This window comes from Vombatus ursinus, unplaced genomic scaffold, assembly GCF_900497805.2.
Source record: "Vombatus ursinus unplaced genomic scaffold, bare-nosed wombat genome assembly UNPS02014417.1, whole genome shotgun sequence".
NCBI lineage: Eukaryota > Metazoa > Chordata > Mammalia > Diprotodontia > Vombatidae > Vombatus > Vombatus ursinus.
This window is the reverse complement of record NW_020954195.1, coordinates 163,479-176,014: the sequence shown is the minus strand read 5'-3', so window position 1 is coordinate 176,014 and position 12,536 is coordinate 163,479. Positions and strand designations below refer to the sequence as shown.

General features: G+C 38.1%; 1 non-coding gene across 1 annotated transcript; it reads right to left on the bottom strand.

The window, feature by feature from the left end:
- Positions 1-11,470: 11,470 nt before the first annotated feature.
- LOC114042394 lies at positions 11,471-11,577 on the bottom strand. Its single transcript, XR_003568986.1, has one exon. It is a non-coding gene; the product is annotated as a U6 spliceosomal RNA (small nuclear RNA).
- Positions 11,578-12,536: the final 959 nt, after the last annotated feature.

Genomic DNA, 12,536 nt, shown 5'->3' with positions numbered 1-12,536 from the left:
GCACCCTGGGCTCTGAGCCCTGAGCCCTGGGCCGTGCTCCCTGCTGCTCCCTGCGGGAGTTGGGGGGGCGGGCTAGCCAGGTTTGTGACCTGGAGGTTCGAGGGCACTAGACACCGTCTCCTGTGGGAAGCCTTGGACCTTGGATCGCTCCCTTGGGGCTTGTTAGAGCAGAAGTTTCGTTATGAGAATGAGTTTACTTCCAAACATTTCTGTAACTAGGTAGGAAGAGGCTTTGTTATGGCCAGATGCCATGTGAAGGGAGCCAGTCAGAATCCAAAAAGCATTTCCTGTCAAGGCAACACGAATTTACTAAGCACTTACTGTGTGCGGGGCACTGGGCTAAGCGCTGGGGTTATAAAGAAAGGCATCCCTGCCCTCAAGGTGCTCACAGTCTAAAGGGGAATGTCCAGACGGGATATGTGCGAGATCAAATGGAGATAATCAGCAGAAGCAAGACATGAGCATTAAGGGGCATGGAGAAATCTATTAGCAGAAGACAGGACCTTCGCTGGGGTTTAAGGCAGCCAGGAGTGCCAGGCAGCAGGCAGGAGCTGGGGACGGAGAGAGTTCCAGCAATGGGGGACAGACTGCAACATCATCGGATTGCAGAGTGGAGGAGAAAGGTGTAAGAAGACAGGAAAGACAGAAAGGGAGTACTGTAAGGGGCTTTAAAAGCCAAATGGGGTTTTTATATTTAATCCTGAATGGCATAGGGAGCCTCCCGAGTTTATTCAATATGAAAGTGACATGGTCATACCTGAGCTTTAAGATCACTTTGGCAGCAGAAGGGGAGGGACTGGAGAGGGGACAGATTGGAGGCAGAGAGACCACCCAGCAGCTACAGCAATAGTCCAAGCCTGAGGTGATGAAGGCTTGCACTGGGCAGTGGCAGGGTCAGCAGACAGGAGGAGATAGGGATGTTGGGAAAGTCAAAACAAGACTGCAATGGACAGGACTTGGCAGGTGGTTTGAATATGGTTGGGGGTGAGAGGATGCCACTTAGGGGTCTGGCCTGGGTGACTGGAAGGATGGTGGTACCCTGGACAGTAGCAGGAAAGTTGGGAAAAGGTGTCTATTTGATAGCATTCCCAGAACTGTACAGGAAAAGGGAGGACAACAGTAGGGCATGAAGATGGCAGAGGGCAGCAGGAAGCTGGGCTGGGCTGGGCTAGTTAAGAACTCTCCCAATTAGAAGAGCAGGGGCCCTGGAAAGGAGCTGGAGAGCTGAAGCTGAGACAGGAAGTTGGTAGGAAGGTGGCCATAAAGACCACTTCTTGCTATTAGCTATTAGAGTTGGGGGGCATCCCCCCTCCCAATTACACACACACACACACACACACATCCCATATATGCCTTTATTTCTTCTGGCCAGACTTATTCATGAAAACATTTGGAGGTGACAAATGGGCTGCTCCCAAACGTATGGTGACCCATTACTGAAATTTCTTGGCTTCTTGGCATGAGGGAGGCACCCCTTTGGGGTCCCTTGCTTATTTCCCACCATGACAGCAAGAAGAGGAACCACCACTTTGGGGTCTCTTGCTCATCTCACCGTAACAACAGCATGGCCATACTGCTAGGTGGTACACTGGGCTGAAAGGCAGGAAGACCTGAGTTCAAATGCAGCCTCAGACACTTACTAGCTGTGTCACCCTGGATAAGTCCCTTAACCTCTGTTGGTCTTAGTTCCCTCAACTGTAACATGGAGATAGTAATTGCCTACCTCCAGAGCTGTTGTAAGGATCAAATGAAATAACGTGGTAAAGTGCTTAGCACAGTTCCTGACATACAATAGGTGCTTGATAAAGGCCAGTTTTCTTCTTTCCTATTCACTAAGCCATCTGGTTGCTATTTGGAGGAAACTTCTACTCAAAGAAGATTGGATTGGATTGGAAATGATGGAAGAGGGAGTGATATCCAATGTGATTAGAAAGAGAGAGATTGGATCAAATTGCAAAGGGCTCTTAACAGCCAAACAGAAGACTTAATTTTTTATTCTAGAGGCAATGGGACACTATGGGAATTTATTGAGTAGGGAATTGACATGCCCAGATCTCTGTTAAAGTTGTTAGTTTGTCAACAGTTTGTAGGATGGATTGGAGTGGTGAGAGACTTGAGGCAGGGAGACCGATGACAGAGGCCTCCTAACAAGCAAGGTGAGACATAAGGAGGGTCTGAGCTACGGTAGCAGCTGACTGAGCAGAGAGGAGTAAGACAAAGATGGTGTGGAGACTTACCAAAAGATTTGACAATTGATTGAATATGTAGGATGAGGGGGAGGTTACGCATTCAGGAGACTGGAAGAATGGTAGTGCCCTTGGCAAAAAGAGGGAAATTCTCAAGTGTGGTTTTGGAGAAAAGATCATGATTTTCATTTTGGACATTTCGAAATATCTCTGGGGCATTCAGTTAGAAATATCCAATAGGTCATGTAGAACTAAAGCTCAGAGGAGAGACAGGGGCTGGAGATAGAGATCTGGGAGTCAACTGCTTAAAGATAACTGAGGAGGTCACCCAGAGAGAAAGTGTGAGAAGAGAAGAGGGCCTGAGAGTGAGCCTTGGGGAATATCCACAGGTGTGTGGATGAGAATGATGAAGGTGCAGTCACACAAGCGGAAGAACCGAGAGTGAGGAGTGTCGTGACAACCCAGAGAGGAGAGGGTGTGATCAACAATAACAGATGCAGTGACAGGTTGAGAAAGATGAGGATTGAAAAAAGACCACGAGATTAAGTAACTAAGAGATCTTTGAGACTTGAGTCTCATATCTCACAGCCCCTCAAAGCCTGACCCGGAACCACGTTCAGGCTTGGGTTCTCTCCAGGTCCAAGATGGGAACTGTCGGCTGATTGTGAATGTCATGAAGGAAGGCCAGATTCCCCATAATGAGATCACTGTCATGATCAGCTGGTGCAGCTGGCATGGCACAGTACCATCAGTATCTTAAATAAAGGATTTGACTATTGAGTTGACTCTTGTCCCATGTTGTAGAAGACGCACTCAAGGGGGAGATACGTGGCAGCCTTTTCCTCAGAACAGCAAGGATTTTCTCTGGCACAGTGTGACTGCAAACTCAAAGCTGGTTGTTGTTACGGCTGGGACACGGCAGCTAGAGAGAGAAAGTCGCCTTCATTTGGTCCAGCATAAGGTGAACATCTTTAAATTCATCATTCCTAATATTACCAAATACAGCATGAATAGCAAGCTGCTTATTTTTTTCTAACCTAGTGAATATTTTGACATACGTGGCCCAGAAACAAAGTGGCCGTCCCCAAAACTGTGCTATTAGGAGTCGCTGTAATCTGAATTTTGCCCAATTCCATTACCGACTAGGGGAGACACTCAGTGTCCATTCTTTAAGTTATCTCTGGGAACACGGAGGCTCTAGCTTTCCTATGTGGAGTGGTGTGAATGTTTTGTGTGGGGAGGGAGTCTCTCCGAAGAATCTTCATCCTGCCTTAGGAACTGCTGCTCAGTCAGAACATTGGAAAGATGTTAATAAAGAGGTGGTTAAAAGTGCTTATGAGGCAATCAAGGTAAAGGACTACATTTCCTGGGCCATTGGCTTGACTGTGGCAGATCTGGTGGAAAGTATAATGAAGAGCCTTAGAATAGGGCATCCAATTTCCATTTATCACGCAGTGGGCTCTGAGCTTTACTAGATAACCATTTTATGTTAGTATGTGGCAGAAGCACTTTTTGAATAAATTTTGAATAAAAAGACTCATACCCAGTGGTTGAGATTTAATAAAGTTAATCATTTTTATTGCTTCATCAAGGACATTCTTAAGTGAAACTGGTTCTTTTTTTTCCCCTTGCAAGTGTCTGGTGATAAAAGACTACAAGAATTGGGTGCGCTGCCTTGATTCGCCCAAAAGTGACAGCGATTTTATAAAGCAGAAATGTAAAATCCATGAACACAATCTAGTCGCCTCCCAAAGTTAGAAATGGGGAATAGTAAGGTGGCTCCTTCTGTTTGTTGAATCCTGTTGTTCGAAAACTGATGTTGGACGTGGCTTGTATTATACAATCATTAAGTGGTTGCCAGCAGAACCAGCACTACATAAATATAAATGTGTGTAGATAGATAGATAGATAGATAGATAGATAGATAGATAGATAGATAGATAGATGGATGGATATAAAATCACTGCCTTGGGTGCTACAGGTGCCCTTAGGTCTAGAATCGAGCAATAAACATTTATTAAGTACCTACTATGTGTTAGGCACTGTGCTGGGCACTGGACAACTTCTGGTTTCTTGACATAAAACATCATACAGTAGAAATACTTTGCTGATAGATTACATTTGTGCCCCCCTCCATTGGGGGTCCACAGTATGGCCCTATTCATAACCTTCCCAGAGGACTCTATTTTATGATATATATGTATGTATGTGTGTATACGTATATACACATGTATAAACATGTATGTGTGTATATACACATATGTACATGTAGATAGTGTATGTATTGGTTGTATTGTATAGGTAAGTCTTTTTATATAATATGGAAATTTACAACTATTGATGTATGTATATCAGTAGTCATTTGGGGTTTTCTTGGCAAAGAGACTAAAATGGTTTGTCATTTCCTTCTCCAGCTCATTTTACAGATAAGGAAACTGAGGCAAGCAGGGTTAAGTGACTAGCCCAGGGTCACACAGCTAATAACTGTCTGAGGCCAGATTTGAACCCATGAAGATGAGTCTTCCTGATTCCAAGGCCAGTGCTCTAACCATTGTGCCTCCCAGCTGCCCAAGAAGATGTTTTAGAAGGCAGCTAAGACTCTAAAGGGCTGCCCATCAATTGGATAAACAAATTGTCACTTCAGAGCACAATGAAATATTATTACACCAGAAGAAATGACAAAAGCAGCGATTTCAAAGAACCTTGGGAAGGGGGAGATGATATAGGGTGAAGTGAACAGATCCACTTATAAAAGGACAACAACACTATAAAGAAAAACCGCTCTCCGAGACTTAAGAACTCATGACCAAGCGTGTCTCCGGGGACCAGTGAGGAAGCACTCACCACCCGACAGAGGTGCGATGGACGTGAGCCACAGAATGAGACATGAGCATTTGGACGTGGCCTCTGTGTGGATTTGTTTTGTGTGACAGTGTTCATGTTACAAGGTTGTTTTTTTCCTTTCTCTGTTTTTAGTAGAAGGGGGCACTCAAAGAAAGAGGAGATTTAACCATGGCGATGGCTCTTCCCCAAAGAAGAGAAACATTGAAATAGTTTTTATTGCAAAGAAATGGAAACATCTTGTCCAGCATCAGCACCACGTACCACCGGTTAGAGGAGTTAGAGACTGGGGGGTGTGGTGGGGCGAGGTAGAGAAGATCAAGGTCTCTGAGGAAGCTGCTTGCCCAGCTCCAGTCGCATGGAGTGTGCAGAGATGCCTTCAAGGAGATTGCCTGTGCGGTAGCAGGGAACCACCCTTTCCTGGAACCCGGGTCTTGGACCATACTCTGATGACCACAGGGGATTCACTGAGGAGTTGCCTTAAATATGGAGTGAGTGAAATATAGAGCTGCTCCTGAGTCTTAAGAAAACCTTTCGTGTTGGTGCACATGAGTGGCTAGCTAAAACATCTTTTTCTGTGTAAGTCCTTTCCATTACCAGTCCCTGCAGCCAAACTCCAGCAGGAATGAATGGAAGTCTCTAGAAATAGGAGGATAAAGGTGTGGGTACAGATATAATAAATTGCTTCTTTTAGGAGTATTTGTCAAGTATTTTATACTTTAAGACACACGTACACACACACACACACACACACCATTCCAACTCCCCACAAATTCACCATTTCAGGTATGACTGTTTCTACACCTGTGATACAAACCATCTGTTTTCATTTAACTATATTTTAGCAAAGAAAAATATTTTCTTTCACCAGAAAAAAAAAATTTCTTTGTAACTTTTTTTTTAACCAAGGCTAAATGTTTGTATAGTCTAACACAAGTTCTTTTTCCCTTTAAAAGATAGAATGTGTTGTTTTCAATGCTCAACAGGGAAATGATTTCTTAAGTAGTTTGTTTGGAGAGACCAATGTTGTGATGTTAAATTGCTTCACTTAGATACGATGATCTTAGTGTATTCTTAAGCTTCTTGCAAGGTTCTGTTGGTATTTAATTTTTATTATTTTATTTGGGGAAAATATTTAAAGCATGAGTAAGAAAACATCAGAAAGTGAATGTAAGTAACAGAAAACTACCAAGGCTTAGAAGAAGCAATAATTTTTTAACATCTAACAGGATTTGAGCTCTAATGGTATGCCTCTGCTTTTATACAGGATGTTTTTTAAAAAAAGGACACTTTTATCCTTTTGCATTTGTTCACTTTGTAATTTTTCTATAATAACCTTTTAGAAACAAAACCATAATTTTCCCCTAAAAAGTACATAGAAAATAACAAAAGGTTCAAAAGGACACATAAACGGGACAGTTTTGAAAGTAATATGTGACATTATTCTATACTTTTAAAAAATGCAAATAGTATTAAGATTCTTTTTCTGTTCTGCTGTCTATGTGAAAGTGCTTTTTGTTTTTGAAGTTAAAGATAAAAAATAAATATATTTCCTACTCATAGGTATGTCACATGTAAGATCTTTTCTTTTAATTTTTTAAATAGCCTGATCTTTAATAGCCAGCTCACATATCCAGTTTGAATTTATTATGAAATATATTCTGTAAGATACTGATCATTCTACCAAAGCACATTCAACATTTGCATAGATTCAATTACATATGTTTCTTTAAAGAAATATAAGACAACTTAAGTAGCTGGAGGAATATTCAGTGTTCCTGGATGGGCTGGACCAGTATAATGAAAATGAGTGTAGTACCAAAATTAATTTACAGGTTTAATACTATCCCGATCAAGCTACCAAAACAAGTCTACCAAATACCAATATCAATCAAATCTGCCAAAGGCAGACTTTATACATCTGGATAAAAAAAAATAACAAAATGTACCTGGAAGAGCAAGAGATCTAGAACAACAAATGGGGAAAAAGCGTAGGAGAGAAAGGACAACAATATTTCCAGACCTCAAACTATGTTATAAATCAGCAGTCATCACAACCATTTCATATTGGTCAAAAAACAAAGAAGTAGATCAATGAAACAGCCTAGATGAGGGAAAATCAGCACCAATGGAACCCAGTGTTTGATAAATCTCAAAAACTAAATTCCTTAGGAAAGAACTCTCTGATTTGATTTGATTTGAGTTGATTTGATAAGAACTGCTGAAAACTGTAAAGCAATAAAGAAGAAATTAGGGTTATACCAGCATTTTACATCATATGCCACAATAACTTCAAAATGGATATGTGTCCTGAATATTAAAGCAAACACATTAAGACATTAGAAGAAGCAGAGCACATACATACATACAAATCCATAGCTATGGCTTTAATATGTGTTATTAACCCAAAAGGGACAGAAACAATTATAAAAAATAAAATAGATAATTCTGCAAATATGAAATTTTATAATTTTTACACAAACATAACGAATGTATGAATAGGATTCTTAAGTTATTTTAATCAGTACCTGGACTAAATTGAATGATTTGAGATGACATTTCCTTACAAGTGAAGAGACAACATGTTGAGGCCTTGAGATGTCTCAGATGCTGACATCTGTCATGACAAAAATATTGTAGGGAGTTACATGTGTCTTTGTTTTCTTATTTCATTTGTTGATAAATTTTATATATTAAGAATTTCAATATTTATTTTGTAATAGAAAAATAAGAGTAATTACTAATGGAAAAAGGGGTTTCTCCAATTTATTAAATAGTTAATATTTAATGAAATTAAGTGGGGGCTTGAGCTAAATGATATTATTTTCAGCATTAATAATAAATAATCTAAACCTTATCTGGATCATTCTAGAGCTGGGCAGTGAGGTGGATAAAAGTAAGTTTAAAAATGAGCCAAATGGCAGAAAAAGAAGTGATATACAGCGGATACTGGCCAGATACAATCAATGAGGGATTATTCTTTTTTTTTTTTCAACCTACTACATATAGAACACGTGGTCAGCCAATGCTCTGGTCATTTGTTTCTCTTCTATTTACTTTTCTTCCACTTCTAAAATTTTTAGACCCAAATCAATCACTGGATTTTTTACAGGCTCTCTGGTTTGGGAGCAATTCTCTGTCACGTGTATACAATGATCTCTTTTTCAACTCTTTGATCTTTTTTTGTTCGTTTGTTTTAATGATCATTTCTGTTCTATTTTGTGGCCATGTTTCTTCTATAATTTTATGTTGGTCTATTTTCCTACTCTTAGTCATTCTATTTGGAAGCATATCAAGTGAGATAACATATGATGCTATTATCATTATTGTTACAGGCATACCTTGAAGATAATTGTGGGTTCCGTTCTAGACCACCAGAATAAAGCAAATAGTGCAATAAAGCAAATCACTTGCATTTTTTTCTTTCCTAGTGCATATAAAAGTTATGTTTACACCATACTACAGCCTATTGTGTGCAATAGTATTCTATCTAAAAGAAAACCCCAATGTATATACCTTAATTAAAAAATATATTATTGCTAAAAAACAAAAATGCTAATCATCACCTAAGCCTTCAGTGAGTCTTTGCTTGGTGGTGCAGTGGATAGAGTGCTGTGACTGGATCCCAGAAGACCCAAGTTGAAATCTAACCTCAGATACTTACTACCTATGTGACTCTGGGCAAGTCACTTAACCTCCAGTTGCCTCATTTTCCTCAAATGGAACATGAGGATAATAATAGCACCTATATAGCAGGGTTATTGTACAAATCAAATAAGATCATAATTATAAAGTGCTTGGTACATAGTAGGTTCTATATAAAATTTTTTAAAAAGCAAGTTAGAAGATTTGAGGATCTGACAACATCCGAAAGTTACCCAAACTCAGCCTGCCATTTGACTCATTATTATAAATTTAATTTTATCCTTCCAAGTTCTGTATCAGTCTAGGGGTACATTTGCCATAATTTTTTTTCTCATTAATGAACATGTAATCACTTTTCATTAATTAACTAATTCACTTCATTAAAATTCCTTCATAGTTTATTAAATACTTCTAATTTAATGAACTAGAGTGGCAGTTATTAAAGTGTGGTCCACAGTCCCCTTGGGGTCTCCAAGACCCTTTTAGGACATCCTTGAAGTCAAAACTATTTTTGTAATAGCAATAAAATGTTATTTGCTTTTTTTCACTCTAATTCTCTTGTGAATATATGTAGGAATTTTTCAGAGGTTATATGACCTGTGAATTCAAGATTTAACTGTAAACATGAAAACTGGGTTAATATCTCACCTGCAGAACTGTGCATTTGCCTTACAAATGGACAAATCAACAGACTGATAGACTTGCTGTTTGCTTGTATTCTTCAGGTATCAACACCAACTAATTATGAAAGATCTTTTATGTGAATGCTTGGTAAGACACACAAGTGATACTGAAATGTCGGTGGTGAATAACTTTTCTGAAGTTCATCGTTTATGCTGGAACATCTTGATATTTGAACTGATGGTCAAAAGCAAAGGCGGATAAAATTGTTGTCACTTTTGGGCAAATCAAGGCAGTGCACCCAATTGTTGTGATCTTTTATCACCAGACACTTGCAAGGGGAAAAAAAAAGAACCAGTTTCACTTAAGAATGTCCATGATGAAGCAATAAAAATGATTAACTTTATTAAATCTCAACCACTGGGTATGAGTCCTTTATGTGATAAAATCAAATTTATTCAAAAAGTGCTTCTGCCACATACCAACATAAAATGGTTGTCTAGTAAAGCTCAGAGCCCACAAGCAGCTACAGCAAAACTCCAGAGTGCAGCCTGGACTAGATTAAAATGGAAATGGGAAATGTTTAACAAAATAAACAAAAATATAAGTTAGATAATGTTAATTTGTGGTTGTCTAAGTTAAGAGGTAGTGGCAGGGATTCATTTTTTGTGTTTGACACCACTGATCTAGAAGAAAAGCATTTGTAGGATTGTTTGAGTTTCTAGTTGAACTGGCCACTTTGTTTTTCATTCAATAACATTTTCTTTGAAAGAACAAGTGATAAACTATGGTTATTCAAATTTGGATATTTGATAGGCATTTTCTTGGAAATGAATGAAATGAGTGTGTCTCTTCAAGGAAAACAACTAGCAGCATTTATTGCCGGTGGTTAAAAAAAAATTTAGAGGAATATTTTGTAACTATATTTATGAAGGTAATGACTGTGTTCTGTTAGAATGACTATCAAATATTTTATGCATGTTAGCTATTTTGAATATGACTCCCTTTTTATTACTGGCTCTTTGAAGTTATTTATTTCCATATAAAAATGCCACAGAATTTATGCATTAATTGTATAGCCTGAAAGTGATTGAAGCTCTTTATTATCTCATTAGCTCCTTTGCTGATTTTTTATGATTGCCTAAAAATTCATGTTCTCAGCAAATAGGAATAGTTTATGTCTCCCATTTTTACCTGCTTTTATATATTTAAGTTCTTTCTCACATTTTACTGAAATTGCTAAAATTTCTAGATTTAGATCAAATTATAACAGGAAGAGTGGACACTCCTGCTTTATTCTTGTATTTACTAGGGTAATCTCATGTTTTTCCATTGCATAAAATGCCAGCTTTTGGTTTCTGATACATACTTTTTATCATATTAAAAAAAGATCTCAAGCCTATACTTTGTAAGTTTGTTAGCATAAATGAGTGTTGTACCTTGACAAATCATTGTTGTGATTTTATTGAGATAATCATGTAGTTTGGATTTTTTTTTTACATAATTATGTTATTTGTTTTCCTTTTGTTGAACAATTCTTGCCTCCATGGTATAAATCCAAATTAATCACAATGAATAATTTTATGTATAAATCTTTTGCCAGGATTTATTTAAAAGTTTTTATTTGATATTCATTAATGATATTGGTCTATAGGTCTCTCTTGTTGGTTTATCCTTCCTTGGTTTAGGTATCAGGCCTATATTTCCCTCAAAAAAAAAGGAATTTGGCATTTTAATGTTGTTTTTCCTAATTTTGAGAATCATTTGTGTAGTATTGGTATTGGTGTGTGTTCATTTTTCAGTTGTGTCAGACTCTTCCTGACCCCATTTGGGGTTTTCTTGGCAAAGATACTGGAGTGGTTTGTCATTTCTTTCTCCAGTTCATTTTACAAATGAGGAAACTGAAGCAAACAAGATTAAGTGACTTGTCCAGGGTCACGCATCTAGGAAGTGTCTAAGGCCAGATTTGAACTAAGGAAGACGAGTCTTCCTGACTCCATGTCCAGCACTCTGTCCACTGCACCACCTAGCTATACCAGCACTGGGGTAGAAAGTTTAAAAGATTCTTTCAAAGAATTTTCCTGTAAATCCATCTGAAACAGGAATGTTTTTCTTTGGTACTTACTCTATGGCAATTTCATTTTTCCTGAGACAGGATTTATAAGATCTCTATTGGTGTTCTCTTACTTTGCTTCACGAATTTGCGTGTCATCCTTGTGCAGGGGCCATGCTAATCTTCTCTGTATCGTTCCAATTTTAGTATATGTGCTGCCAAAGCAAGCACTCTTACTTTGGATATTGTAATTTTTTTAGATGACCCTTTATGTCTTTTGAGTAGATTTATAACTGTATACAGTAAGTTCTGATAATGCATTTTGTTTCTTCTGGCTTTGTTGTCATTTCACCTATTCACTGGCTGTTATGTTGATTTGATTTTTTTTTTTTGCCCTCTTCTTTTTGATCAGGTTAACTAAAAGTTTCTCAATTTTATTGTTTTAGCTTTGTCAGTTCTACGTTTTTTTTCCTGGTTTCCAATTTATCTGCTTCTTTTTAGTTTTCTAAATTTCCCCTTCTTTGCTTGGCTTGAATTTGAGTATTTGTTGGATTTCTACTTTTTTAATGCACTCCATTTCTCATTCATTTCATTAATGCATACTTTCTATTACAATGTTCTTTGAGGGGATATAATTTTCCTCTACATACTGCTTTAGCTGAGTCCCCAAAATCTTGGTATGTGGTCTTATCATTATTGTGATCTTTCACAGAATTATTAATAGCTTCTAGAATTTTCTGGGGCCCCTTGCTATTTAGGATTTTATTATCAAGTCCACATTTAGGTCTGTGTCCTTTGTGTACCCTGAATTGTGATTTGTAAAGGATATGTTTAGAATTTCTGCTTTCTAGAAGCATTTATTTGCAGTTTCTCTGTGTTCTAATACATGGTACAAGTGTTACATGATGTTGAGAGCGTGTAAATTCTTTCACAGTCCCTTTCAGAAGGTGTCATAATTTATTTTTGCTCCAAATTTTAGTAGTTTGTAAATTTTACAGTTTTCCTTTTGTTTATCTTTCTCTTAAATTCTGAATCAGTAAACTGGCATTTATTGAGCATCTACTATGTGTCAGGCACTGTGCTAAGTGTTGGGGGTACAAACAAGAGTAAAAAACAATCCATGCTCTCAAGAAGCTCACAGCCTAATAAAGAGAAAACATGCAAACAACTATGTGCAAACAAGATATTTA